The sequence below is a fragment of the Melospiza melodia genome, chromosome 15 (genome assembly GCF_035770615.1).
Source record: "Melospiza melodia melodia isolate bMelMel2 chromosome 15, bMelMel2.pri, whole genome shotgun sequence".
Taxonomy (NCBI): Eukaryota; Metazoa; Chordata; class Aves; order Passeriformes; family Passerellidae; genus Melospiza; species Melospiza melodia.
The window spans coordinates 15,142,553-15,170,475 of NC_086208.1; the positions used below are offsets into that span (position 1 = coordinate 15,142,553).

The 27,923-nt window shown below is 42.3% G+C and overlaps 2 long non-coding RNA genes across 2 annotated transcripts in view; both read left to right on the forward strand.

Moving 5' to 3' along the window:
• The window catches only part of LOC134425023 (uncharacterized), an 88,216-nt gene extending 79,043 nt beyond the window's left edge, over window positions 1-9,173 (forward strand). The window contains exons 2-3 of the long non-coding RNA XR_010029565.1: window positions 3,026-3,672; window positions 8,808-9,173. This is a non-coding gene — a long non-coding RNA (uncharacterized LOC134425023). The remainder of the gene's footprint in view (window positions 1-3,025; window positions 3,673-8,807) is intronic.
• Window positions 9,174-11,475: 2,302 nt separating this feature from the next.
• LOC134425025 (uncharacterized) overlaps window positions 11,476-27,923 on the forward strand; it is an 89,247-nt gene continuing 72,799 nt past the window's right edge. The window contains exon 1 of the long non-coding RNA XR_010029568.1: window positions 11,476-11,638. This is a non-coding gene — a long non-coding RNA (uncharacterized LOC134425025). The remainder of the gene's footprint in view (window positions 11,639-27,923) is intronic.

The following is a 27,923-nucleotide window of genomic DNA, read 5'->3' on the forward strand; positions in this document are numbered from 1 at the left end:
ATTTTTTTTCTAAGGCACTTCACAGATGACTGCAGTTATTCTTCCTGTGAGACACCGTGATGCTATTCCCACTGGAATGTTTGTCAAAGTGAAGCCCTGACAGCTTGAAAACATGATGGGGAGAGGAGCAGCTCAGGCTGCTTCAGTCTGGGCACAGGCAGCTCTGTGGCCACGCAAGGGAAGCGAGGACAGGATGGTGCTGCTGTCTGTGTGTGACAGCTCCTCCAAATGCCTTCTGCAGCCCTCCCTGCCAAGCTCAAACATGGGCCTCCAACAGCTCCTTGGGAATGTCTAGACATCAGATCAGTGTTGTTGAAGCTTTCTGAACTCGCGGTCCCAAACGCCTTTATGGTTGAAGCATCACCACCGTGCTTTTGCTCATTGCAGATGTCGCCCATCCAGGCAGTGTTTAGATTCCTGCAGCTCTGGAAGTCTTACATCCACTTCTTGTCTAGGTCCTGTGTAATATTTGAGTCAGCAGCCTGTTCTGTCTGCTGATTTAAATAAAACTCATGTCCAGGTGGTAGCTTTTATTTCATTTCAGCAACATCATTTTTCCTCTGGCTTTGACAGGTGCCGTGTGGCTCAGCTATCGGACCTGAATATATCACAGTGACTGTGCTACCTGTGCACTCATTCCTCCCTCTCTAATCCTCTAAATGGCTTTTCTTCATTTCCCAGAGCTTTCACAGACTCTTCCCCACTTATCTTGCAGTCTGTATCAAACAGGAGCAAAGTTCCTGCCTCCAATCAGCCCATAATGCTGGCCTTCATCACCTGCTCATTACATTTTCAATCACACTTTTCTGCTCCTTTCTCTCAGGCAATCCTCCACTCCTGGAGGAAAGCCACCATCAGCCCCCCCCCCTCAAGAAGTGCCATTATCAGCCTTGGAGTCCATTCTTTTTACCCCATTGCCTGATGATAATCATTGGGTCTGTGGAAGGTGCCTGCCACAGTCCTCATCTTGATATCACCACTTCCTTGCAATTTTTCCTCTTTCTGCACATTCCTGTCATCTCTTGCCTTTGGATGGTGACCTCATTCAGGCCAGGGTGGGCTCAGTACATTGTGTGATGGTGACACAAAATTAGTAATGATAATATCTGAATAATTTTATATTCTAGATAAAGAATAATCATATTCATTATTTTAACATAATAAATTTGGTCCAAATAAGAATTCAGAAATAAGCTACTTATTTAGCACATTTTTGCTGTCCTATGAGATAATGAGCTAGGTATATATGTCTTTTATTCAGGTTTTTAGGAGATGTGGGAGTACATTCAGCCACAAGAACTGCTCCACAGCTATCCTCTTCCTCACTAGCAGCATCAGAGCAAATTTAAAGACATGGTAACATTCTGAAAAGGGTACAGAGAAAATGGTTCAAATTAACTAAGTAACTACATTAGTGGATTATTCAAACCTTCTGGGGGGAAGCATTCATGCAAAGTTAAAATTGCCTTAATTCACTTTGGAATAAATATTCAGTTTTAAAATATTCACACAGCATTTGGGGACATTATCTCCTCTTATTAATTTTTTTTCTGGCTTCCTGGGCTGGGAAGCCCAACACTGGGCTGGGAACTGAATTCTCTCTGTGACCTCTCTTGAGCTGATCTTTGGGATGCACCTCAGAGATTTGCTTGACTTGGTGCCCAGATCCATCTCTGGGAGCCTTGTGCTCACCCAGCCGTGTCTGGAGTCAGCTCCCAGGGGTTTTCTGGGTGCAGCTGATGCCGGGGTGTCCGTGTGAGCAGCAGGAGCTTTCTCAGATGGCTCTGGATGTGCTGCAGGCAGACCTGGCACTGGCCCCATTCAAACTCCTGGTGAAGAACAGGGATTGCAGCTTGCAGAGCTCATTGTCTGAATCCAGCCCTGCAATTCTTTGTCCTTCCAGAGGAAGACACGTGTGCTACATTTAGCAGGAGAGCTGGTAAATTGAGTCATTCTTTTGACCACCTTTTAGCACCATCAGAGCTGTTCTTCAGTCAAAAACCCACTATAATTACACTTGTTTAGGTTTAGTTGTCAGACTGTGTGGGAGACTTCTAACACCATCTCTACTGCTTGAATATATGTGCTATGAATATTTCAAATTAAAGCCTCCTTACCCCCCCACATTAATTTTATAGATGGATAATTAATTATCCTCCCTATGGCAACTGGCTGTGGTTTTTATTAACTTGCAAATCAAAAGAAGAGCCTGAAAAATGACAAGCTAATTTTTTAATAAGGTATGTCTTCCGTGTTTATTCGTATTTTATTACCCAGTAGTCTGTAAAGTTATCTCTTTAATTTGGAAAAACGCATTATCGCGGTTTGAGCAATCTCCCATGGAAAAAAAATAAAGATTATTTTGCAACCACAGTGTTGAAATATACTGTACTGCAGTCAGGAGTATGCTAACCAGATAGAGATCTTTGCCTGATTTCAGTAAATCAGAATCTCCCTCTCTCATTATAATGATCGTGACAGTAATGTTCATGTTCATAGTACCCTTGGATGGTTTTCTCCTGATATGTGATGTTCCCAGACATGAGATTTCTGCCTGCCATAATTTTAATTTATTTTAACTTTTGAGATAGGCCCAGGATTTATTTCAGCAACAAGTGTTTTGCAATTAGTTTTGACGGAGTCAAGATTTCACTGGTTCTCTCTGGTCCGCAAAGCCCGGGATTGTTCCACCAATGTGTAATGCAGTTTGTACAAGCAGCTCTTCCACATGAAGGGAATGAAAAAGTACAGAGGAGCTCCTGCCAATGCTTGCTTCACATCAAAACTATTCTGAAGAAGATTCTGAGAAATGAGGATGAAAATAATGGAAAGACAGAAAGGAATAAAAACGCAACAAAAAAACCGCTACAGTATTTTCATAGCTGTTTGTACCCTTTCCACAGAGTCATGTTTACCACTTGTGGTCCTGCTGTTTCTGTGGCTGATCAGGAAATAACGAGCTCAGCAATCCTGGCCAAGTTTAGCAAAGTCACTAATTGCTGATTGCTTTGATTTCACTTTTCAGCTTCTTGTCCCATCGAGTGCCTGGGTCCGTGCCTGAAGGTGGTGACAGATTCCTGCTGCCGGGGGCTGCTGTGTCCTTCCCCTCTGGAGAAAGGCAGCTCAGCTCCCTATCCTGCCCTTCCACCCCTGCTGCCAACAGGAATAATCACACCTGTGCTCACGTGGATCCATCTGCTGCTTCATCCTGCCTCAACCATGGGAAGCCCCAGATGTGCTCGTGGATGGTGTTGGGTGCCCACGAGGGAAGAGGGGATTTCTCCCTCACCCCAAGGCCAGCTTTTTGAGATGAGCTCATGTCCCCTTTGAAGCTCTGAAACAAATTGCTCTGTTTGTTGCCCTGTTGAAAACTTGGCCAGAAGTCATTGGCTTTCCTTCTGAAGTACAATGGTTTATCATCTCCATATTGCTTTTGTTCTGCTGGCATAGTTTAGAGATTTTTTTTATTATTCATATTTATGCATTGCTTCTTGGAAGCCTGTGGGGAGGACAAGATAGAGAAATCATACTTGAAAGAAAAAGCTGTCAAGCTTAATCTGCTGCATTTCTCATTTTCTGGAATGGTGGGAAGAAATCTTTGCGAGGCAGTTGTTTGGACAGTCTGATCCAGCTTTAGAAACCCTGGCACGTTTATGTTTGACTATATAAAAGGTATGGGTGCATGTGAGGGCTATAAATCCAGGTAAGTGGGGAATTCAGACCCATGGTTTGCCAGGTGACAGCAACAGAGGACACCAAATAAGCCTGAGGTGAGGGGGCTGCACCCTCAGGTGCCACAACAGGCAGGAGCTGGCTCCTCACAGCAGCTGGGAGCAGACACAGCACCATTGATCATCATCATATTTACAGGTTTAATATAGCTGGTTTGTGTCTACAGTGAGAAAAACACGATTTTGGATAGCAGTAGTGTTTTGTCTGCCTGAGTGATTAGTGTTTCACTTAGCACTCTGTTAAACTGCCTGCCAGATCCATAAAGGATGCAAGCTGGTGTGTCAAATCTCTCTCCAAGACCCGTTAGGATATTTATTTAATCAGAGGGCGAGGGAAATGTTGTGCTAAGCACCTCAATGAGCAATGTGGTCATGCTGGGGAAGCAGGAACGTGCTTTGATGTCCGTGGGGGTGAGTTGGTTTGTTTCAGTCTTCATCATGGGGTGAATCTGAGTTTGTTGGACTCTTAGAGCATCCAAAGCGTTGCAATGGGAGCAGGCTCATGCAGGGCTCGGCTGACTTGCTGGAATTGAGCTCTTCCCTTCCCAGTGAAGGGAGTCTAGGTTGGCGTCCACCTGCAGTGGCCTTGGCCAGCAGGAATTGCTGATCTCCCAGTGCATCCCATGGGATGAGCTCTCTCTTTCACTGCTGCTCACACCCAGAAATAAAACTCCACGCACTCTTGCAAAGTTCTTCTCAATTCAGAAATTAGTATCTGGCACCAATAATGAATTTTGAATTCCCTGAGCTAATTAGGTGTAGTCTGAAAAAGCCAGAAAGGACTTTGCCCTTAATTAGAATTTATGTTTCATGGAGGTAATAAATCTTGCTGGGGTTTAGGGCAATCCATGCACTTCTTTTGCTTTTTATTGACTCAAACTTTGGTTTCCCTCCTTGGAGTGTCACTGATCAATATCTTGCCTTCCCATATCATGCTGTTTAAGTAACATTTTTTCCCATGCTATCCAAAACTAGATCCTCACCATTAGTAAGCAATATGCAAAACACTTGATTTCTCTCCAAGCTCAGGCTAATGCAGGATAATCCCCACCCTACCAGCTTCCCTGGAAAAATGCAGCAGTCACATTTCCTTTTTCTTTCTTCAAATTTTGTTCATAACCTTGCTGTACTGCAAATTAAAGAGAGTATTCTTTTCAGCCCTGGCACCAAATTAATTTAATTTCCATATTTTCATTATCTTCCTATTAACAACCAGCACTCTGCAACAAAGAAGCTATTTGAAATATATAAAGCTACAGCCATTCCCTGCTGCAAGCTCTCAGGGGTGCTTCGATAAATTACATCCTCATAATGAAGAAGTAGGGGAAAGAGTGGCAACAATAGATTTTTTTTCACAATGAAATGAAATCGGGATTTGATCTGATGCAACATGACTTGCTCACAGCGCAGATAGAATATCAAATTATCCCTGTGAAATTTAAACCTTGCTGTATTCCTCCCCTTGCATCCATTGTTCTCCTGAAACCTTGAAGACTGCATGCAATCATTTGCAAATGGGGATTTAGTTGATACAGTTTATTTTTGTCAACTTTCTCAATTTAATTATCTTCAGCCTACAGTCTAATTTATGTGTTTGATGTCACTATTCATTAGCAGTGCAGATGCAGCCTGGAAAGGGATTGTAAAAAAGCCCAACAATGCAGCTGGGTTCCCTCCTTAAACACAGAGCACCAGTTAAACACTGGAGCTGGTAACAGAACAGGTTTGAAACAACAGGACCAGAAAAATTACTACCTCAAGAAGCATGGGAATGTGAATTTGTATAAGTAATGTCTGTAAAAGTTGTAATATCAAAAGGATGTAGTTCTAATTCTGTGCCAGGACACATATCTGATTCATTGGCTGTCACTTAGAGGAGAGACAGACAGACCCTAAACTGGAGTTATGATTTTCAAGGTCACTGGCCAAATGAAAAACTGGCAATACATTTCACTGTGGGTTACTGTGAAATGGATTTGTTTGGGTTTTCTGTTCCTTCCCTTATATAAAAATGCCTTACACTGTTTTTAAACAAGTCTAATGTTTTATATATTCAAAATGAAATATTTGGGATTTTTTTTTTGTTTTAAGCACAAACTAAAAAATGAAGGTCACTTCCATCTGAAAAAAAAGCCTATTTAAAAAAAGCTTATTTAAAAATCCACTTGTGTGGATTTTAAATTTTGTTTTAAAACCAAATATTTCCACAATCAAAACAACGTACTGACACTGACAGAAACACGCAGCTTAATTCTGATTAACTGAAATACACATTTTTAAGGAAGTTTCAGATATTGGTTTGGCTGACTCTGCCAAATACAGTCTTTGAGTTGGTCAGAGACCAAATCAAGGTGCTGTCTCTGCAGGTGAAACCCAGGATTATTTTATACCTGCCACTGGCATAAAGGAAGGAGTTTTTCCAGTTCAGGCTCTTCTTGCTGGCAGGAAGACACCTGCTCATGAAAATCTTTTCATCACAGCTTCCTCCCCCCATCCATCTTGTCCCTGGGGAATTAGTGGATCCCTGGAAATAGGAACCCTTTGCTGGGATCTCTCTGTCTCTTGATGCTCCCTGGGTTACAGGACAAACCAAGCAGGCACACTGGAGATGCTTTGGGAGGTCTGGTTACCCTGCAGAGCTGATTGGCTCTGTGCTTTTGGCTCTGTGCTTTTGGCTCTGTGTCTTTGCCCCCAGAATGACAAAGTAGTTATTGGGAAATTAGGAAATAACTCACTAAAACCCAAAACCCCCCATCCCTCCTCCCCAAACCCAAACTCCCTGCTGGCGCAGAGCACACAGCCCGCTGTGGGAGGTCTTGCTTGGGCTCAGAATCCTCTGGGTTGTGCTGAAATCTCAGGTTTCAGGAGTGTGGCCCTTGTTTCCCTGGCCGTGGGGCTGAGGAGGAATTGCTCATGGCCTGACACTTCCCAGCTGGATTTTGGGGCATCCCATGGGCTGGCCAGCAGGTGCCACAGGCTGCAGGGACTGTCTGAGTGGGTTTTGGGGTGTTCGGGGTCTGAAGCTCAGGAACCTTTGTATGTCACTCTGGTGATTGCTCCCAGTTATCTGGGTTAAACCCCACCTCTTCTTACTGTGAAAAATCCAGCCCACATTGCTTTAAAACATTTAAAGCCATCGGGTGAATCGTTATGTGTATCAATTAAATCAGCCCTTCCAGTGACAAGTGGATATTTGATTTTCAACCCCCAAAGGACAGTACATACTGTATTACACTATGGTGATATTTTCTAATAAATTATCTAGCTGACATCTTGCCTCTGAGGGGGAGAGGCAGATTGTTAACAAAGCAGACAAACCTGTCTTTTTCCTATTCATGCCTCATTTCCATTATGCATAAGGACACTGCTCTCAGTGCTCTGTACTTTGTGTACTTTGTGAACGATGAGAGATGGGACAGGAAGAGTTCCAGAGCTGCTTATACAAATTTAAAATTATTTTTTAAAAATATAGAATCATAGAATTGTTTAGGCTTAAAGAAATCTTTAAAGGACATTTAGTCCAAGCTCTCTGCTGTAACTAGGGGCGTCTTCCACCAGATGAAGTTGCTCAGAGCCCCATCCAATCTGACCCTGAATACTTCCAGGAAAGGGGCATCCATCACCTCTCTGGGCAGCCTGAGTCAGTGCCTCACCAGCCTCATTGTAAAAAACTTTTTCCTTATATCTGCTCTAAACTGACCTCCTTTAAATTAAAAACAATTGCCCCTTGTCCTGTCACAGCAGGCCCTGCTAAAACATGTACAAAGCAGTCACAGAGTCAACCCCATCTTTGCCTTTTCCTTCTCCTTTCCCTACCCAGAAGCAAGCTATTATCTCACTCACAGTAATGGAATCAGATCTGGAATTTAAATCAGATCTTCCAGTAGTTTTGTATCAGTATTGCTTCACCTCCACATTCACAGAGCCTCACCTAGGGTGGGAAATCACACAAGGAGACCACGTGAAGTTTGCTGGCTTGGGACAGACCCTGGCTCTGTACAGAGGGTGGAATAAAGGGCAAGGCTGGGTTTGCTCTCTTTTGGTCTCAGGGACAGGCTGGATTTGTTCCTCAGCATCTCCCTCCTCATTTGCGTGGAGATGCTGACCCCAAATATCCCCACTGGGGCTAAGGTCTGGTGAGGAGCCAGAAGAAAGATGGTGTGAGGAGAATTTGTTGGACCCAAGGGAATGTTTGTGAGGTTTCAGTGGTTTTTCAGTGTTTGAGAGAATCACTGAAATTGTTAAATTTGAAATAATGAATTCTCAATTAATTCAACATTTTGACCGTGTAAGCTGGGGGCGAGGGAGGGAGATGACAGCTGGTGGAACCAAGTTTTGCCAACTTCCATGAGTTTTCAAAAAATCTTTTGTTAATTCCCAAGTTGTTTCAAAAGCATAATGGCATCTGCTAAGGGATCAAGAACCACACAGTGAGGCACCTGTAAATAAACAAGCAAAGCAGAATTTAGGAGGCAGTTTTGAATGAATCTACATTGAAAACACTCCTCTGATTCACTTTTCACATATTTAGGAAAGTGCTTCTGGGGACTCAGTTTCACTTGAAAACAAGACATTAGCTCATTGTCTTTACTGGGAGCTTGTTGTGTATTAATATCTATTTATTAGCATTTGATTCAACAAGTTACATGAATTTGGTTCCAGTAATTTTTTTTTTTTAAACAAATTTTCATGCAGCTTTATCCCATCAATATGTGACAGAACAACTGGTTTGCTGGGCTGTGTTTTCCCTAGTTCTGCCTCCAAAAGGGTTTTCACAGCTTTTAAATAGGAGTTGTTGTGGTTTAGTGTCTCAGAGCTGCAAGTAAATGGCAGTTCTCCACAGGGAAGGATGTGTCTGAAAAAGGCTCAGCCTTCTGTAGACAGTGGAATAACTGCAGGAGAAGCCTTAATTGGGTGCAGGAGGGAGGAAGGGAAGAAAGCCCTTGACAGGTTGAAATATTTTTCTGTAGCAGCAGCATTTTAGAGGCACTTGTTAATGAAAATGATTGATTGGAAAATGAGTCAAAGCTTTTAAATCTTAAAAAATGATTTTTTTTTTCCTCTCCTCCTTGAAAGTGGATTCCTCATCTGATCAGGAAGACAAGAGAATTTTCCTCTCCACCTCCAAAGAATGAAAAGTTCCTTCAGGCTCAGTGTTTCTGAGCAGCACTGCATAATTATGCACGGGACACCTGGTGCATGTGTGTGACAGGCAGGATGAGCTAGCTGGCTTGCTTTTGAGACAGAGAATAGCGAGAATAAAAGGTGAAATACCTTTTGTACTAAGTGTTTAATAATGTCTTTTGTCAAACAAATTAACACCAGACACCCTCCCCAAAAATCCAACCTCAGCTAATGAACAGCTGGAATATTACCTGACATACCACCAAAATTTTTAGATAATTTGTATTGTTGGTTCTGAAGTAAAATAATGAAAATAAAATAAATGACAGGCTGTTTTCAAATGGCTTTATTGTCTGTTCTGTTCTAGTGGAAGTGGTAGTCTTCACTATGAGTAGGGAAGGAAGAAATAATGGTAGGAATTTTAATATCCATCTTCCACTTATGTCACACTTCCAAGCCCATGAAGTATATGCTGAGATGATACATGACATCAATGTAGCATTAATAAGAGCTCAAATATAAAAAAAATTCCCAAAGTGAGAGATTTTCTCTCAGCTAATTCAGATTTGCTGCCTATTTATATTTCATAAATAAAATATATCTTTTTGCCACCTGCTTATATAGCTGGCACTCATAAATAAAATAGTGACCCAGTAGAGTTTGAACATTAGGAAAGGGAGTGAATATAATTTTAAAATGTTGAGATTAGGTGAGGTGGAACAAAAGTAGCTGGCAGGCTGCATTGCTTTCTGTGTATTCAGCTTGCATGCAGGGTTTATATGCCTTCAAATTGTTTGAGCTTTAATGGTCATAAAGATTAGAAAAAATTAAAATCCAGTGAAGTAGAAAGCAGGGCTCTCCCCACACACATTTTCTTAATTTAATTTTTTTTTTAAAATGGGTCTGCTTCCAGCAAAATATTCGGTTCAGAAGCTCTGACCTCAGATAAATAATGTGTTCTGCCATTGTTTCAAACCAGTGGGTATTGTCCATGTGCTGAGGGCTGGCTGGGTGTGTGAACACCCTGCTGATCAAGGCCTCTCCTGGCAGCAGCTCTGAGGTCTCTGCACCCCCAGGAGTGAAGCTGCTCACCTTGGGAAAGCTCATTCAATGGAGAACCTGTGCTAAATACCCTTTTTGAGGACCCAGGGTGAAAATGAAGCCATTCCTTGCTGGGAAGTGTGTGTAACTGGCCGGTTTTGGCTGTTTTGTGAGGGGTGGGAGGCATTGCAGGTATGGCTGGACTCTCAGGTTTGTCACTGCAGCTCTGGTGCCTTGCAGCCACAGCTGTGGCTCCTTTCCCAGGGTCACTTGTGTGGGTTTTGTCTTTAAATCATGGCAGGAGGGGCTGAAATGATTTATTCCTCTGCTGGGCTGAGGAAAAAACACTTTATCCTTTGAGCACACACAACAGAGCTCCGGGCTGCATGCCTGGGTGCTGCTGAGCCTTGGATCTCTTCACAAGACCTGCATGGACAGAGATAGGGAACGTGTTTCAGTCCAGCTCCTGGGCTCTTGTTTGCAGTCCTCTGTGATGCTTCAGTAATCCTAGGAGCTAACAATAATAATATCAAGTGTCATTACCAATGGCTTTTTTAATCATCATTATAATTCTTATTCTGAATAGCACTTAAAGCACATTTTTATCTTTCGTCGACAATAACGTGCAGCCTCATAAATATTTAAATTGTCTGATTAAATTATCCGTGCTGAAACAGATAACTGGGCACTTTAATAAGCTTTAACTAAAGTCTTGGCTGTTATTATCTCCCCGGAGAAGAAAGTGATAAATGTTCCCTTGGCCCAGGTGACCCTCATACCATTCAGACCAGCAGTGGGCAGTTCTTGTCAAAACTGAAAGATGCCTCAGAAATGAACACAAAATTGTTGATAATTAAATAGCAACCATCACACTCTGTCTTTATATCTCTCCAGCTGATGAATATGAAGAGAGGACAGAAAGCCTGCATGGCTCCTCTATTCCAGAGCCAGAAAACTAAAGTGGGGGGAGAATCTGGATTGGCTCAGGCTGGATGGGGCTTGAGCAACCTGGCCCTGGTGGCAGGTGTCCCTGCCCATGGCAAAGGGGTGGAACTGGATGATGTTCAAGACCCCAAACCTGGATGATCTTTAAGACCCCAAACCATTCTGTGGTGGTGCTCGTGCTGGTGAAGGTGTCCCACTGGAGAAGAGAAAGGGCTGTGATGCCTTAGAGGTTGATTCCTCTGTTTAAAGTCCCTGTCAGACACTCAGAGACACTTTCCTTGGGTCTATGCTGAGATTTTCAAAGCCAGGGAGGACTGCTGTGCTGTTCTCTTGAGGCACATGCCAGCCATGGGATGTCACCCAACTCCTTGTTCAAGTCCTCTGGCTTGCAGCTGGATCAATGCAAGCATTTCTTAATTGAAAAATGAAATTGTTATGGCAGCTGCTGTTTTTCTCTCTTTGTGTTCCTGGAAAATGTTGAAACAGCCTCTGAGTCACCTGCTGCTGACTCCTGAGGTCATTGCCCTCGCTCCAACAGAGGAATCTTCTGTACCTTGCCAGCCTGAGTCAGTGAAAGCTCTGTAAAGCACCTGCACTGGGTCCTAACTCTCCTCCAGAATCTCCCAGAGCCACTTTCAGTCCAGGATTGTAATATATTTGATTTCTTCATTTCATATAAGATATACACAAAATACACTCTGGGGTCTGCTGGAACCTCAAGGCCTTGGTGGAGAGAGAGAGGAACCAGATGAGCAAATGGGGAGAGCAGGGAAGTTTCAGAGGAGGGAAACATGAAGGTAAGGGGGAATCATGTTTAAAGCAGAACTTGGGACAAATCTACCCTGTTTGGAAGTAAGAGAGCATCATGGAGGGGGGAAGGGAAAGAGGAATGAAGGTTTGGAGCCAGGCTCAAAGCTGGAGCTGGTGAATCTCTGCAAGACCCTCTGTACCATTGGGGCCTCCTGCGCAGGAGTGGGTCAAGCCGGCTTTGTGTGATCCCAGCCCCCAGACCCCTTGGCTGCTGCCTTGCAGTGGGTTTACCCAGCCTTTGGCTGCCTGCTCAGCTATTCCACATCCTGTCCAAAATTCTTGTGCCCCTCCTTTTTTTTTTTTTTTCTTAATAATTTCTGCTACCCACTCCAGTGGCTCTGCCAAGCAGCTGCAGCGAGCAGGGCTGGGAGCCAGGGCCTGCTCTCCCTCACCTCAAACAGCAGGAATTGTTTTGTGCTTGCTTTTTGTGCTCAGGGGAACAGCTCTGAGCAAGGGTGGACTGGGTCAAAGCAGAGAGGAAGAGAGACAGAAGATTCCTACTGCAACCTGTTAGATTGGACAGAGTCAGCATAGAAAATGCAGGAGGCACGATCTGATTTTGCTTTTAGTCCCTTTGGTACTTCACAAGAAATTAAGCAAAATGTTCTCAACATCCTTCAGAAGCCAAAAAAAAAAAAACAAACCCAAAACCAATACCAATAAACTCTCCACTTCACACACATCTGAAGAAAAAGAAAAACCAGATTAGTCTGAGAATAAAAATGAAAAGCAGGACAAGAAATATAATTAAGAGACTTATTACCTCAGGGGAGAAGAAGGGTTTGTTTTGCAACTTCACAGGATGGGAAGGATTTAAATGTTAAGTGAGTGCCTGTATATCCCTGTGCGCATGAATTTCTAGCTCTGTCTATGCTTTTGTGTCTGAGTATACAGATGGAGAGTTGGCAGGGCTTGTGTTACTCCATTTATATATAAAATGTATATACTTTATTTATACATTTGATAGGAAACATGGAACAAGCTGTCAGGAGCAGGTGTGGGGTATGTGTGTGTGAGAAATGCCTAATATATACTTTCTCCCTCCTTCCAACTTACACAAACACACCCAGCTCTTCAGACCACATTTCCACTCCATTTTAGGCCAAATGCTCCCAAAGTCACTGAGCACTCTGCACCTTTCCCTGCAAATGAGGCACTGGCAAATAACAGCTGAAAATCCCCTAACCTCTCATTCCTTTTTTTTAATTTTCTTTTTTTTCTTCAAACCATTTTCCACGATTTTGCTGCACTCTAGTTTTTCAAAAGAGAAACTTCAAGCAAAACTGCAGGTCTTTCTTGCTTAGGACAGAACACATAACACCACACACAATTGTCAGTCTGGCAGGTAGTGCACGCTCCCTCCCCGTTAATTAATCTTTAATGCCATTAATTGGTTGTCTGCTTGGTGGAGAGGAAAAAGGGTAAACATTGCTCACAAATCAATTTCATTCTGCTCCTAACCAGGTTGTTTTCAAGGGGATAAAAACAATTATGAGCACTGCAGTGACTGGACACTCAGGCTTTGCTGATAACACCCCTGGAACAGCAATATGCACAAGCCACACTCACTGGTGCATGGCTGCTTATTGAGTTTTTTCCTCTCAGATTGACTCATTTGTTTGTTGTGGACCCAGGTATATGAAAAAAGACGGATATAATTGGATTTAATTCCTTCTTTGCAACTGACTCCTTTATTTTAAACCCTTTTAGGCCTGGCCTAAAAGGGACCTTTTGGAGTCTGCTGCAGCACCCAAAAATAAAAGCAGTTGTTCCTTGCTTACAGGGCGAACTTTTGGGTGTTTTCTCCATTCCACAGCAGGATTTTGGATTTTTCATTCTGTTAATCACTGTGACAATCCAGCACCTGGGCACAGAGCTGGCATGACACAGTGGAGCTTAGTTTGAGCATGAGGGCTGGGTGTGACAGCATTGGGACAGAGCAGGAGTGGTAGTGTGGAACTTCCCATCAGTTAACCAGATTGCATCAGAGGTGTGCAGTGATGTGCCAAAATGAGCAGGTGGCAGGGCGAGGCATGTGAGTTCTGTACAGTCACTATCACAGATGTCATGGGTGTTATATATTACAGGTATACAATATAATCTATATTATAGATTATCCCTGCTCACAGCAGGAGGGCCAGAACTGGATGATTTTTCAGGGCCCTTCAAACCCAAACCATTCTGTGATTTCTGGTGACATCCCTCTGGTAGAGAGCTGTGCTGGGCTCTTCACAGCCCCCAGCTTCTCTGAAAGATCCAGGGAAAGGTCTGTGTGTGTATGTCTATAAACTCTTATTCCACAGTGTCTCCCAAGCTCCATCTTCTATTTTAAAACCTTTCTTCCTGCCAGAATTTGCCTACATGGATTAGTCCCATGTCAATACTCCGAAATACCCTCTAGTTATCTGATGGCCCTTTTTCATGTTCTAAATAGCCTTTGGTAAAACTCAGCCAGGGGTGTGATAATGTGACCATCTCCCACACCAGCTCTGGTTGAGCTCAAAGAAAGCCGCAGGGAAAAGGTTCTACTGAACCTTCAAAATGATACTCTGGCCAAAACAAAAACATCAGCCTTTGCTGCCCTGAGCTTCAGAGCAACTCAAACCACCTGGTGAATGTGCTGGTAACTCAGGAAAGCTGGGATCAGGGCAGCAGGGAGGTTTATAAATTACCTGTGAGCAGCAAAGGAGAAGGTTGTTCCTCTGGTTCAGGGCAGGAGCTGAAGCACTCACAAGTAAAATTTGTTTTAGGGACGAAAACATCTCTTCACAGAAATGGCTTTAGGAGAGGTGAGGCCTTTTGGTTTACGTGCCGTGCACATGGCAAGGGCTGTGGGCTGGCAGCAGAGTCAGGAATGACACAAAACAGCAGCCCTGGTAGAGGAAGAAGCATTGTAAGGCTCTGGAGAAGGATGATTTCACATTGGATGACATTGGATTCCCTGCTTGGCTCCACACAGAGCTGCTGGTGTGACCTGGGGTAAGTCTTTCTGTGAGAATTATGGTGTGATAGCCTTGCCCTGCTCTGGCTGCTGGTGCACAGTGAGCAGGGAGCACAAGAACTTGGAGATGCTCTGCAGGTGGTGGCACAGAGGGGCTGCGGTGGCACTGAATGGGCAGAAGCCACGGATCCAAATGTCTGGTCGTGCAGTTTCTCACCAATGTGCCGATTCTATCTTTTATTAGGAAGTTGCTAATTTAAAATAGTCTGTATTTATTGCCTTTCCTGAAGGACTCTGAAGGCTTTTTCTGTGGTTTGTAGGAGTCAGGAAGGGCTGTGGATTGTAACCATGAGTATTTAACCCTGGATGAAGTGATGGTTTGGGTGTATGTGGTGCTTTGGCTCATGCAAGAGTAGAGGTGGGACCTGGCTGCTCCAAGTGAGGCACACTTAGACAAACCCTAATTCCTGCAGCAGAACTCAGATTAGAGCTTTGTCCAAACTACTTGTGGCATTTTCTGTTCCGTGGTGACAACTCTGAATGCTCTGCTTGCAGCATTTTCTTATTTAATGTGATGGTATTTATGAAACCTTTGTGCTGTCTTTCAGGGGGGTTCATTGTGCCCTTTTAATCTTAAAATTCTTTTATATGGAGAATATTCTTTGTACTTCAGATATTTCCACAGAAACCCACAGGTGACTTTACGCTATTGAATTTTTAATGCTGTTGAATTTTTACTTTTTTCTGTTGGTGCAAACTGAATAGAAACCCAGTTCTCAATCTATGTTCAAATGGCACATTCACCTTCCCCAAGCAGTTGAACTGACATTTCCTGTGTGTCCCTCTCAGGAACTGAAGCTCTTGCCAGGATAACTCCTTCTCCCACATAATCCATCAGCTGCTGTTGGGGCATTCAAAGATTATCTGAAGCTTATATTACTTTTCTTTTGAAAATTGCTTTAACTTAATTACTCATAGCAATTCAAGAGTGTAATACTCTCACTGGTTGGGGTAATTAGGAAGCCTTAATTAGCCCTTTAAAAAATATCAAAATGTAGCTGTGTCATTGCTATAACATCCTCATTATTTCAATCTGGCAGCTTTAACTGGTGCATTTATGTTTCTGATTTACATATTCTTTCCCTTGGTGCTGAACAATATGACTTGGAATAATAATAAAAAAAAGGTAAATTACTCCAGAGAACCATTACATGAGAGATGTGGGTATAGACAATATGTGAAGAATATTCCAGTATCTTACAGTTAAACTTGATTTATTCCTACAGTACTTAAAATGCAATTCAATTGTGTTTGTGGATGTTACTTTGTTGTATCACTATCCTTGCCTTTCCTTAAATTCAGTGGGTGTGCAGGAACACATTATGGCTCTAAAACCCCCTTATTTTTGGAGGGTGAAAATGCCAAATGTAAGCTCCTCTCAAATACTATGCTAAAGCTTCCAGAATGCTAAAAAATCTTTTTGTTGGATGCAACTGAAGGTTTTGCTCATGATCTTGAGTCTAGTAGAAGGTGATTTTTTTCCATTTTTCTCTTTCAGTCTTAATTAGAATAGAAATTTTTGAACACTGTTTTGTTCTTGAGGAGTTATAAGTTCTTTATATAGAAGTATTTTGTACATTTGTCAGTATAAAAAAAATTACACTGCTTATGGTGAAGAAAAAAATAAACCTTTCAAACAATCTTTTAATGAGTAAATAAATATAATTTAACCTTTAGCCATCATGTGCTTCACTGTGATTAGAAGTGATTCTTTAGGTAGAGACTGAGGGGTACTAGAGGAAATTATACTTCTTTGGATATACACTTTTTACCTATCCAGGAGATGCTTCCAGAAGTGGAACAGGAATTCGAGGGAAAAAAAAAGAAGTGAATTAAAAAAAAATTGTACTTCCTATTTAAAAAAATATTAAAATTTATTTCATTGTATTTTGTATAGAAAAGTCAGGATGGAATTGCACAGGTGGCCTGAGAAGGCTGCAGCAAATGGAGGTGAAGGTCTGGGGCTGGAGAGGTGGTTTTAGGACAATCAGAACATTTGGAACATTATTTTGTAGATAAATCTATAAATAGCCCAGTTAATGTTTCCATTCCAATTCTCTATTATGTCTCTTATAGAGTTCTGTATGTATTAAAAAGGGGAAGATCAAAGGGAATAAGTTTGTGTCTGAAAATGCAGGGAGCTGAGAAGTAATTTAGAAGTCAGTAATCTGATATATATTAACTGATACATGAAATTGAAGGAAGGCAGATGAGTGGCCTCTTGGAGCTGATTTCATGATGTTGAAGGATGGATTTCTCACATTTGAATGCAACAGTTATTCCAGGATGGTTTTCACTCTTAAAATGAATACTCAGAACAGAAGTTTTATTTTTTTTTCTGCATCAAAGCAAAATCATACCTAATTCTTAATGCAACTCAGTGTGACTGTCGTGTAGGAATTCACTCAATAATTCACAGTGGTTGTCTCCCTGCCCTCCTCATCCACTTGTGGTCACTGAGGCTGCTGGCCCTGCTCTGATCTCCTGGTGCTGTGCTGACCAGTAGATCTGGACCTCAACAACTCATTAGCAGAAGCACCACAACCTTTATATCCTCTCTCCAGGGAGTTCTCTTTGAGAAAATCTGTCCAAACCACTTTGATCCCCCATTAGTCCTGCACTTCACTCCCCAGGTTTGATGGCACTGGAAGGTCTTGAAAGATGCTTTTTCCCCCCCTTTAATTTCTGCTGTCTACAGAAATGAGCTCAGCCTTTCTTTTCTGACATTTTCCTTTGCCATAGCTCCCTCAGAAGCAGGATGCTGCTACAGATATTTGATGTAAACAACATCAGCTTGCTTGAATAAAAACCATGCCACTGGATGGGAAAAATGACCAGTAAGTAGCAAATCCAATAGGTTTTCCAACAACATAGCATCTAAATTAAGAGACAGCCTCTAGCAATGATGTAGTCCAGCTCCAGTTTATTGAGATGCTGGGGATTTGGGAAGTTTCTAGATAAATCTGCAAGCCTTGCTGAAACAAACCAGATGAATCTCTCAGTTCGAGCGCTTTTTTCCTTTAACGCAGCATTTACCTTCTCACAATGGCTAAGCAAGCATGTTCCTGTGAAATCAGCTGGTTTGTTCTTCTCCAGCCATGCTTACCCTCTGCAAAGCCACAGGATAAACTAATTAGGGATTTGCTGTTTGGAGAAAGTTGTGATAAGTTTGCCGACAAGGGCATCGCCTAATCTCACTGCGCACACGTCAGTGGCCATACATGTGTGAAATTAAGTGGGTTTTCGCTGATTCCCACAGACTGCCTGTTTTTATCTTGAGACAACATTCCCAATCATAAAATGCATTAACATCTGCTATCAGGGGCTTACTGTAATATGTGTAACACCAGCAGCAATTCTTTGATATCACCTTCAAATGCATTGTTGAGGGAGATCACAGAAATGGCTTTGATAGGCTACATGATTTACCTAGAAGAAGGAAAAGCTGATAGGGAAAATAATCCTGCAAGGTTATTGCTCCAAATAGAAATGGTATAGATGGATCTGGTACCTCAGCTGCTGATGGGAGCTGGTCTACCTGAGGGTATTTTGTTCTTTTAAGCTAGTTTTAAGTGAAACAATTGGCCTGCTAAGACCTTGGTATCAAACACACACCTGCATTTGGGAGGATGATGGGAGGTTTGAAGTGATAATAACACAGAGCAGGGAATCCAAAAGAAAAAAAAAAGGCAAAACCCAACTACCTTCTATACAGTGGAAAAGGATCATCTTCAGTTCTAAAACCTAAGCCTAATTTTTCTCTAGGTTACAATAAAACAATACTTAGCCTCCACAAGATTTGCTGCAGGCAAAATGTGATTGTTGTTAAAGCACCAGATACACGAGGCCAAGAAAACAGCATTCCATTTATTCAGTTATTTTGTAGTGTGATTATTCAGTACTTGTCAAGAGATTTCCAGCTGGTTGAAGCTTTCTGGGCTTTCAGCTGAAGCACAGTTTTGGAGGCAGTAATGTCCCAGTGGGGAATAGGGTAAGAATACTAAAATGCAGGGTTTATCACACATGCCTGAAGTTAACTGCAGGTAGGCTCAATAAAACAGCTCCCCTGGCAGCCAGCAATTACTTCATCCCTTCTCACTGGGGATGCTCCAGGACATCATTTCCTCTGTCCTTGTCTTGAGCTGCTTCAGTTCCACATACAGTGGCTGCAGGATACCATCACACCCAAAATGTGGGGCACAGGGAGGGGGGAAAACAAGGAAAAATAAAGAGGAACACCAGTTTTTTCTTGCTCTTGAAGCATCTCATCTCAGAGCTTTTTCAGATCCCTGTGCTTTCTGTGCTGTTGAGTAGAGCTCAGCATTCAATTTGCAGGGAGTAGAAAATGTTTGGAACTGTAAAACCTTGGCTATGAAACAGCTGTGGTTGTAGGAAAGGGTGTAAAATGGAGGGAACTTGTTATTATCTGATGGCATATAAGGATTGATTGTTTTTGATCTATTTTAATTCCATGGAAATACAAGTAGTGAGGATCTGCAAACTAAGAGTGGTTTGGTGCTATGCAAAGGGAAATCTTTCCTTTTGCTTTTTCCCTTTCTTCCCCCCCAACCTCAGAGAAAATTCCCACTTTTCTTCCCAACTGGAACCTGCAATCTGTCTCTGTGATTAAACTGAGCCTATTTTCAGCAAATGGAAGGAGATGGTGAAAACCTCCAGTGGAGGCTGGACTGACTGGACTTGTGATTTACACCATTAACCTTAGGGATGTTAATGAATGTGTAGCTTGTGGGGAACAAAGCTAAATGGCTGCTTACAAATGCACTAATTGGGATTGCTGAGGCTGCTGCACACCAAGTGAAATAACCAGGATGCATTTGGGATATTTGCCCCATGGTATTCAAAGCACGGAAGAAAAGCCAGGGAAATTGCAGGAGAGCCTGACTTAATCAGAAGTCCCTGCTGCAGCAATCAGGATCAAATGAACAGTAATTGTGTTAATCAGCTTGTGAACTTTTGTGCCATGTTCATAATTTCAAGTATCATCAAATCCTGTGCAGTGGGCCAGTTGCTGCTGCAATAATGAAATATTGTCTGTGGGAGGAGGGAATTTATTCTGTTGTGAGCCAGTTGCTGTTTTCCCTCTAGCAGTTTTTGTAGAAGCCTGGGATATTTTTATTTTATTGTTTTTATGATTTGAACTAGAAGAAATATTCCAAAGTATAGCTGCGGAGTCTCTGCCCTATTTTTCAGGAAAGAGATTAGTTTTTGGTATATCTGCTGAAGGATTGCTCCCCTCTAACTGAGCAGGATGTTGTCATCTCTGGGAAAAAACTCAGGAAAATTCTTTTTACCTTCAGGTCAGGTTATGGCTGACCCTGAGAGAACTTGCTCCCCCAGCTGTGCCGATATCCTCGGGTGACTCTGCGTGGAGATGAGGTTCCAGCCTTTAACCCATCTGTGTCTTCCAGGAAGTCACTAGAAAAATCAGGAGAACCTCCAGAATCCTGCTAAATATTTACTCCCTTAAAGCTGGAGCCGAATGTGCAGGAGTTTGCTGCGGGCTGGGCCCTGCTTTGCTGCCCCAGTCCATCACACCTCACAAATGAGGAAGGTTGTTTTGGCAGTGGTGGTGAAGGCATCAAATTCACCTTGCACCTGGGGGAGCAGCATGGCCCAGGTGGCAGCTCAGGTGTGGGAATCCCTGGCCTGGGCTGTTATTTCCCAGTGCTGCTGCTTTTATTTCCCAAAATGGATGTTTTCCCCCCATCTTGTCTATTGAAAGTGTTTTACGGAGATAATCAAAACTCCACAGCTTTTGTGAAAGTTGTACAGCCGGTATGTTTATCATTACAGCGCTGGATGCGTGTGGGAATCGTTCCCCTAAAATGACATGTGTACCTCTGGGAACTTCAGATCCCTTTTTATCCCCCTCTCAAATACATATGCATACAATACATAGGTTCATACATGTTCATTTTTACAAATGTCGCATGACATTTGCCCCTAAATCCGAAAGAATTCCTGTTTCAGGTTGACCTGCTCTCACAACAGCCTCTGTCTCTCTCTATCACCTTCTGTCTCCCCCTCCTTATCTCTGTTCTTCACTGAAGCAGTTTCTCTGAGCCTAGGTTCTGCAGTCAGGCTAAATAGCTATGTTTTCTAACCACAGACTCAACTCAAAAATGTACATTTCACCTAAATCAAAATGGATTTCCACCCTGGAAAATTTCCGCTCTGCCTCAAAAGTGTGAACTCTGCAGGGTTCTGAGCCCTAACCCAGGAGTAGCTGTGCTGTGATGCTTTGGCTCTCCTGTGTGTATTTGCATGTTTGTGCTTTCCTTTTGGTATGACTCTTTCATGGGTAACATTTTCATTGCAAATAACCATAAAAAGGAGCAATAAATGTCCTGCCTCGAAGGACTGAATGAGGTTGTAGTGATTGGAAGTGCATTACGCCACGATGCAGTACACAAAACTTCTCCATGCTCTCATTAAATTAAAACGTCACTTATTTATGGGCCCAAATCTTCCTTGCAGAAGTCAATACAGATCCACTCCTCATCTGGGATCCCTTCCTCTCTCCTGAAAAATCACCAAAAGCCAAATATGACAAAAGAAACAGTAAAAATACTCTTTACCTTCCTGGAGCCAGAGAGAAAAACAGAGACTGGTGCCTCTTTAAAGTCAGGTTCTGTTGAAGCCAAAGGGAATTTAGCTTCAGCAAAAATGGAGTTGGTCCAAATGCAGAATGGGAATGTAGGAAAAAAAGTGGGTGCAGAAAGTGCAAAGCAGGAAAACTTCTTGAAAAGCTAAAGTAAATTAAGATTTGAAGTAGCCTGTATTCAGTTTTGCCCACCACTCTGTTTCCTTTGGCAATTTAAATTAATTAAGCTGTTAATTAAGGCACAGTCAGGTTATAAAACATGTATCTTAGAAAGCCAGAAGAGTACGTTCTGTTTTGGTTTGGTTTATTTCCCCCTAAATGAGCCTGTGCCTTGCAGCACAGGGCTTGGATTCCTTGGGAGCTCTCAAGTGTATCCCAAACACAAATGCAAACCTGTGTGTTGGCTTTTATTTTCTTTTTTTTTTTTACTTAAGGTCAGGTGTGATCTGTGCCACAAGCAGGGACAGGGTCAGAAACAGGAGCAGAGGGAGGTGAGGGTGCAGCAGTGATCACATCCCCACCTCAGCACACCAATTAAAGCCTCTCTTGTCAGCAGGGATGGGCGAGTGGCACCAGCTCCCTCAGAGCAAGGCTGGCAAAGCCATTTCATTGCTCATGTCTCATCTTCATGGGGAGATGTCTACAGGAATGTTCTCACATCCAAATTCCTGTCTAGAAGTGTAGGAAAGAAAATAGCTTCTCTCTTACCCTATTTTGATTAATACTTATGAATGATGTGGTTCTTTCTGCCTGCTGCCATAGTTAAATTTCAAAATGCTTCTCTTGGTCCTGGTGTTGCTGTAAAACACAGGGGTTGTGCACAGGGAGAAGGCACAGTTTGGCTTTCCAGTTTCCTGACCCCTTGCATGGGGAAATCATATTCCCTTCCTTTTCCTGACAGGAGAACAGGGCACTTCTGAGGTCTTCCTGGAATCACTGCAGCAAGTTGTGATGTGAATAATAGATGACATGAAAATCCCTGCCCAGCTCAGACAGAGCAGTGCAGCGTGGAGCAGTTTTCCTATTGCACTGAGACACTGAGCTGAAAGCATCCAAGCTGTCATCTGCAATTAGAAACAAAATAAAGGCACCTGATGAGAAATAAAAGCTCTCATCCATTGCTATGCTCTGACTGGAGATTGTGATGTACCAGGCCTTTGTTCTGAGCACAAATCCTCTCCTAGGGAATTTTTTCTGTCCCTATATTGCAGAGAGAGCAGCTGCCTCCCTTTTACCTCTTGCCTTTCCCCTTCCCCTCCAACTCCCAAGGAAACCTGTTTGCAGCCTGATCTGTGGGGTGCCAGTCCCAGCTTTTGGGGCTGTCCCCAGCCTTGTCCCTCTGCCCCGTGGGGTCTCTGCCTTGAGCAGAGCTTGAATTGCCATCACCCTTACGGGTTTTGCTCCCTCCCTCACAGTAAGGTGCTTTAACCCCCTTTCTCCTTGGGGGATGCTCATATCAAAGCCCCCCGAGCTCCCTGCAGGTGTGGTGGCAGTGGCAGAGGGGGTGGGGATGCACAGACAGGCTCTGATCCCCCATGGATCCCTTCCCTCCTGCCCCTTGGGAATGGGGCTGAAGAGGCTTCCCCTGCCATTTCCCAGGCTTGGCTGCATTAGCTATTGTGGCGTCTTCCTGGAAATTTCAGAGCCCTCCTGAATACCCTCATTTTTTTAGTCATCAATTTAATGATGCAATCATCCTTGCCAGGTGGGAGACCCTTTGCTGTCACTCTATCAGATTTTCTTCTGATCTTCCTGAAGCCTTTTCCCCCCACCTCCTTTCTGGCTTATTCTTTTCACATTGACATGGGTTGTTTGTTTTTTCATGCTCCTTTTCCCCTCAGGGTAGTCTGTGACCCTACTATTTATCTTTCTGTATTTTCATTTTTCTTTGTGTTTTTCCTCCTTTGGCATCTTTGCTTCATTGCACACCCTGCTCATGTTCCCTCTGTGCCTGATATCCCCTTCATACTCTTCGTGCTCTTACATCTTTTACTTATAGATCACCTGTGCCTGCTCAGTAATTTATTTCAGGATTTCTAATTTCAAAAATACACCTATTTCACTTTATCTTTTTAATTAATTTTAATGTGCCTCGTTAGGTGACAGCTTGAACCCATCAAATATAAACCCCTCAGCAGGAAAGAGTGGGTGAAATTACTAAATCAAATTCAGTAGAGAATGAGCAAGAAGTAGCTCCACATCTTAAACACAGGCATAGCCTTAGTGCCTTAGTAAAAGTTGTATTATTAAGTAAGATTTCTAGCTTGATCTTTGTTCTTTTCTCTTCCTTTTTTTTTTTTTTTTTTTTTTTTTTTTGAAGACAAAGGGGAAAAGGGAATGTGTAAATGAAATCAGTATTTTCTACCTCTCTTGGTTAGGGAAGGTTTTTTCCTTGTCAGCCCAGAAGGTCACAAGGATAGAGTGGAATATAAATGACTCTGAAAATGTTTAGATTTCATAAAATTCAAGCATGTGCACTTAACATGCTGTCTTTGATTGGACTGTGCAGTCCCAAACTTCCTGAGCAAATTAGGTGCTCCGTGCTGCAGACTTGAGAAAGATTAGTGACATTTAAAAAGTGGCTATTTGGAGGGAAATACATCCTAATGATGACCATAAGTCTTTTGTGTCTATTCATGAATTCATGAGGTTGGCCTGGTGCATCAAGAATGAACTCTAGGGACAGTAAACAGAAACTCAGAAATGCTGAAATATGAATTGCTAATGAGGTTCTTCAACCCAGGGTTTCTCCTGGAGCCTCTTGGCTTACCTGGTTGGTGGGTCAGGGAAGGCAGTGCAAAGGATTTCACTTGGTGGAGATAAAATAGGTTAAATAGGTCTGGGGTTTTCATTTCAGCTTGATAGTCGTCATTTCAAATTCAGGCAAAGCACGCTTCAGCACACAGGAAAGTTAATTTGCTGGGTCTCTCTGAATAAGTAGTTTCCTCTTTCTAATTTGTACCTCAATATCTACTCATGTTTTCCTTCAGAATTTGATATTACTTTTAATAGGTTGAATTTTCTTAGGGTAATTTGGAGTGAAGCTGAGAAGATTCAGCTCTGCAGAATTTAAGTGGCTGCAATTATGAACATAGCTAATCCATCAGCCAAAAGTTGAGCGTGGATCATCAGAGGAAGGACTTATGATCTGCTCTGTCTTCTGTAATTTGCTTTTTCCAATTACACAATGTCATTGTTGCAATGGATAGCATTAAACATTGATTCCTGTTCTGTCATTGCCATTTTCGATGCTTCACCGTTCCAAATGAGGTTTGGAGTTATTGCAGCAGTGAGCAGAACTGTGAGGAACCAGAGGTGCATTAATTAATGTGTCAGCAGCTGCAAACCTGGCTCACCCCTGCTGATGTGTGCCTCTAGAGCTGGGATGGGATGTCTTGGAGGGCAAAAGTAAAATTCTGCAGAAATTTGGAATTACTCTCCCAAACTCACTTGTTGAAGTCTGTAGCAAAGCTGGGAACAGAAACAAGTCGGTGCAGACAGTTCATCTGTGGTTTGAGAAAGCTCCTTCACTTGTTTGCATATTAGCTCTAGAAAGATGCTTTGCAAGTAGCCACATTTGGCCTCTTTTTATGAGAGCAGAATTCCTTCTCCCATCCTGTCTCATGCCTGCAGGCTTTGCTTGCAGAGCACCTTGCACCCCACCTCCTGCAGACCTCTGGGGAGACCCAGGCCACTCTGCATGCTCCTGGGCTAAAACTCACTGCCTTTTACAGAAAATACATGATGGTGCCACATAATTAATTCTAGAAGTGGTTTAATTGCTTTCCCCTTCAGAGTTCTTGCTCTGTTTGGGCCTTATTTCTTGAGCCAACAGGTCTGATAGTCACAGCTCCTACAGCTGGTGTGGGATTTGTGTATTGAAGTCCAGCTCTGCTGCTGGCAGTGGGCAGAGCCCAGAGGAAAAGGGCTGGAAGGTGAGAAAAGTGTTCCTGTTTCATGGGTATTACAGCCACGGAGCAAGGGTCTCACATCTTGTGCAACTGGATCCTACGTGTGAATTGCAAGCCCTTTTTTTAAATTCTGAAAAAGAACCAGTGAAAATTTAAAGATGGATGAAAGGGGGCAAGTGGAGAGAGGATTATTTTTATTTTATATATATATATATATATATATATATATATGTGTGTATATATATGTATGTATGTATATGTGTGTGTATGTATATGTATATATGTGTATATATATTACATATATATAAAATATATATAATAGATATATATAAATATATATTTTATATATATAAAATATATATATTATAGAATATATATTATAGAATATATATTATAGAATATATGTTATATAATTTACAATACTTTTTTATTTTTATAAGTGAATGTATTCTTAACTCTGCTGTGGAATGGTCTGGTGATCTTAGCAAGTTCATAGCTCAGGTGGACACAGGTGAGCCATTGCTTAAGAAGCTTGGGATGATATTACCTGGAAAATGAGAATATATTAACTGTGTGAAGAATCCAAATGAAATTACTGAAATTGGTCTACCCGCCTAGGGATGGCTTAGGGTGAGGAAAAGATGTGTCTGCCATCAAAATAAGTTAGTTTGTTGGATTGGCAATGGGCGAGAGGGAACTCTGCCTTCAAAATGCAGAGCAGCAGTTTGATGCTGCAGCTGTGACACATCCTCCCTGGTACACGTTCTGGTGAGATGCTCCAGCCCTGATGAATAATTCAGGCCCCTGAGAGGGGGCCATTAGACACTGACCCAGCACAGGTCTGGGCCCATCAATCTCTGCTCCTGAAGGAAGCTCAGGCTGCTGCAGCATCCCTTTGAAAGCACCAACACAAGACACTTTTGATTTGCGAGCCAAAGCGGCCCTCAAGTAAGAAAATCAATTTCAACACAAAATGACACGTGAGTTTTATTAAGTCAGCATCGTCTAGCCTGCATTATTTAATAGCAGGAGCTCCTCTGACCTCTGGGAAGAGTTAAGCTGCACGAGCAGAATAATGGATGCTTCAGTTTAGCTCCAGGAGTCAGTCAAGAGTTAAGGTACAAGGAGTCTGGCAAAGTGGATTTACCTTCTGTTTATGTCCTGGAATAACAAGTAGGTGAAATGTAAAATCTCAGGTCCAACTAAAGTGTTGTAAAGAAGATCAGGTGCTTCCTTTCAGTACATTTGGTTGACATCAGCTCTGTTTTCTTTGACCCACCCTCCTTTTTCCCCTCTCCAAACCCCCTATTCTGGTAGCCTTTTGGCTCTGATGAGAGTAGGAAGTTTGCCAAAACCCATTTTTTCCTGATATTTTGGGACTGGTCCATGACATGAGTAGAAAGGCTGCAGTTTGGAAAGCAAAACAATGTACATAAACACAAGGAGGAAATAGACTTTTTTTTTTTCTTCAAACAACTATCATTTGAAGATTGCAAAGTTTATTATGAGTCCAGAAGATATTTAGAATTTTCAGAGTTCAGGAATAGAAGAGGGGGTACCATGCTGGGGAATGGCCAATAGCTGGGAGATAAAGATTTTAATGTCTGCTATTGGTTGTGTAGGATGTGTTTCCAAACTCTCTGGATTTGACTGGAAATCTTGTGGTTGATAATGCATCCTTAACAAGAGTGTCATCAAAACTATTGAAAAACAATAGTTTTAGCATCTGTGGTTTTTTTTCTGCAGAGGAAAAAGAAATGAATGTTTGAGTGAATGTTTGGTTTTGTTATCCTGAATTAAAGATGTGTGAAACTTCTCAGTCCAAAGCTTTTTCCCCTAAAAATATTAATTTTGCTGGCTTATTTTGGCTGCAAATATGTTACCTTCAAAATTAAATGCTTCAGTATATTGTTTCAAACAGGCATTTAATTTTAACATTTTCCGTACATTCAGGTGGTTTTGAATATATTTTTGTCATAGATTAGAAAATCTGTTCTTTCTGATGAACTTTGTTTTTTCATATTATTTGTTCAGCCAGGAATGTGGAAAATCAATTATTCACACAATTCTATTTGAGTGAAGGCTTAGGTCAGGTTAGTTCTTACTTTACCCCACCATTCCAATTATTTTCTAATATATGCAAATTCCCTTTGGCTCTCTGATAGTCTAGTCTGTCAAACCTTGGCTGCCTAATTGCATTAAAGATGAGACTCATCAGGCAAATAAGATACAATTCTACCCTTAACAGTTCTAATTGTTAAGAAGGCTGGAACCATTGTTAAAGAGACCCATCTTTTGATAATTTTTTATTTTTTTTCCCTACAGATAATAACATTACAGTGCACCTCATCTGCTAGGAGTAGAGGGTGATGTTTTCTTTTGAACTTTCCCTACCAGAAATGTGTGAGGCTCCCAATCCTGTGCATGGGCAATCCCTGCCGTGACCAGAAAAGCTTGGGGCCTGAGGATGGGGCTCTGAGTCACTTGTTTCCTTCAGTAGTGAAGCCATTTCCCCAGGGACTTTGGTTTTGCAAGCCCAGCTCCATCCCCTTGATTAAGGAATCCCATGACTTGCACCACAGCAAGTTCTTCATTTATTTCGGATACAATTAAAAGCACAGAAATTCAGCGTGTAATTTGCTGGCAAGCTGCCCCCCCCTCCTCCCAGCCCCCCACCATTACCCCCTAACCCTTTTGCTTGTTTTCCAAATTTGGGTAATGATGAGACTCAGGGG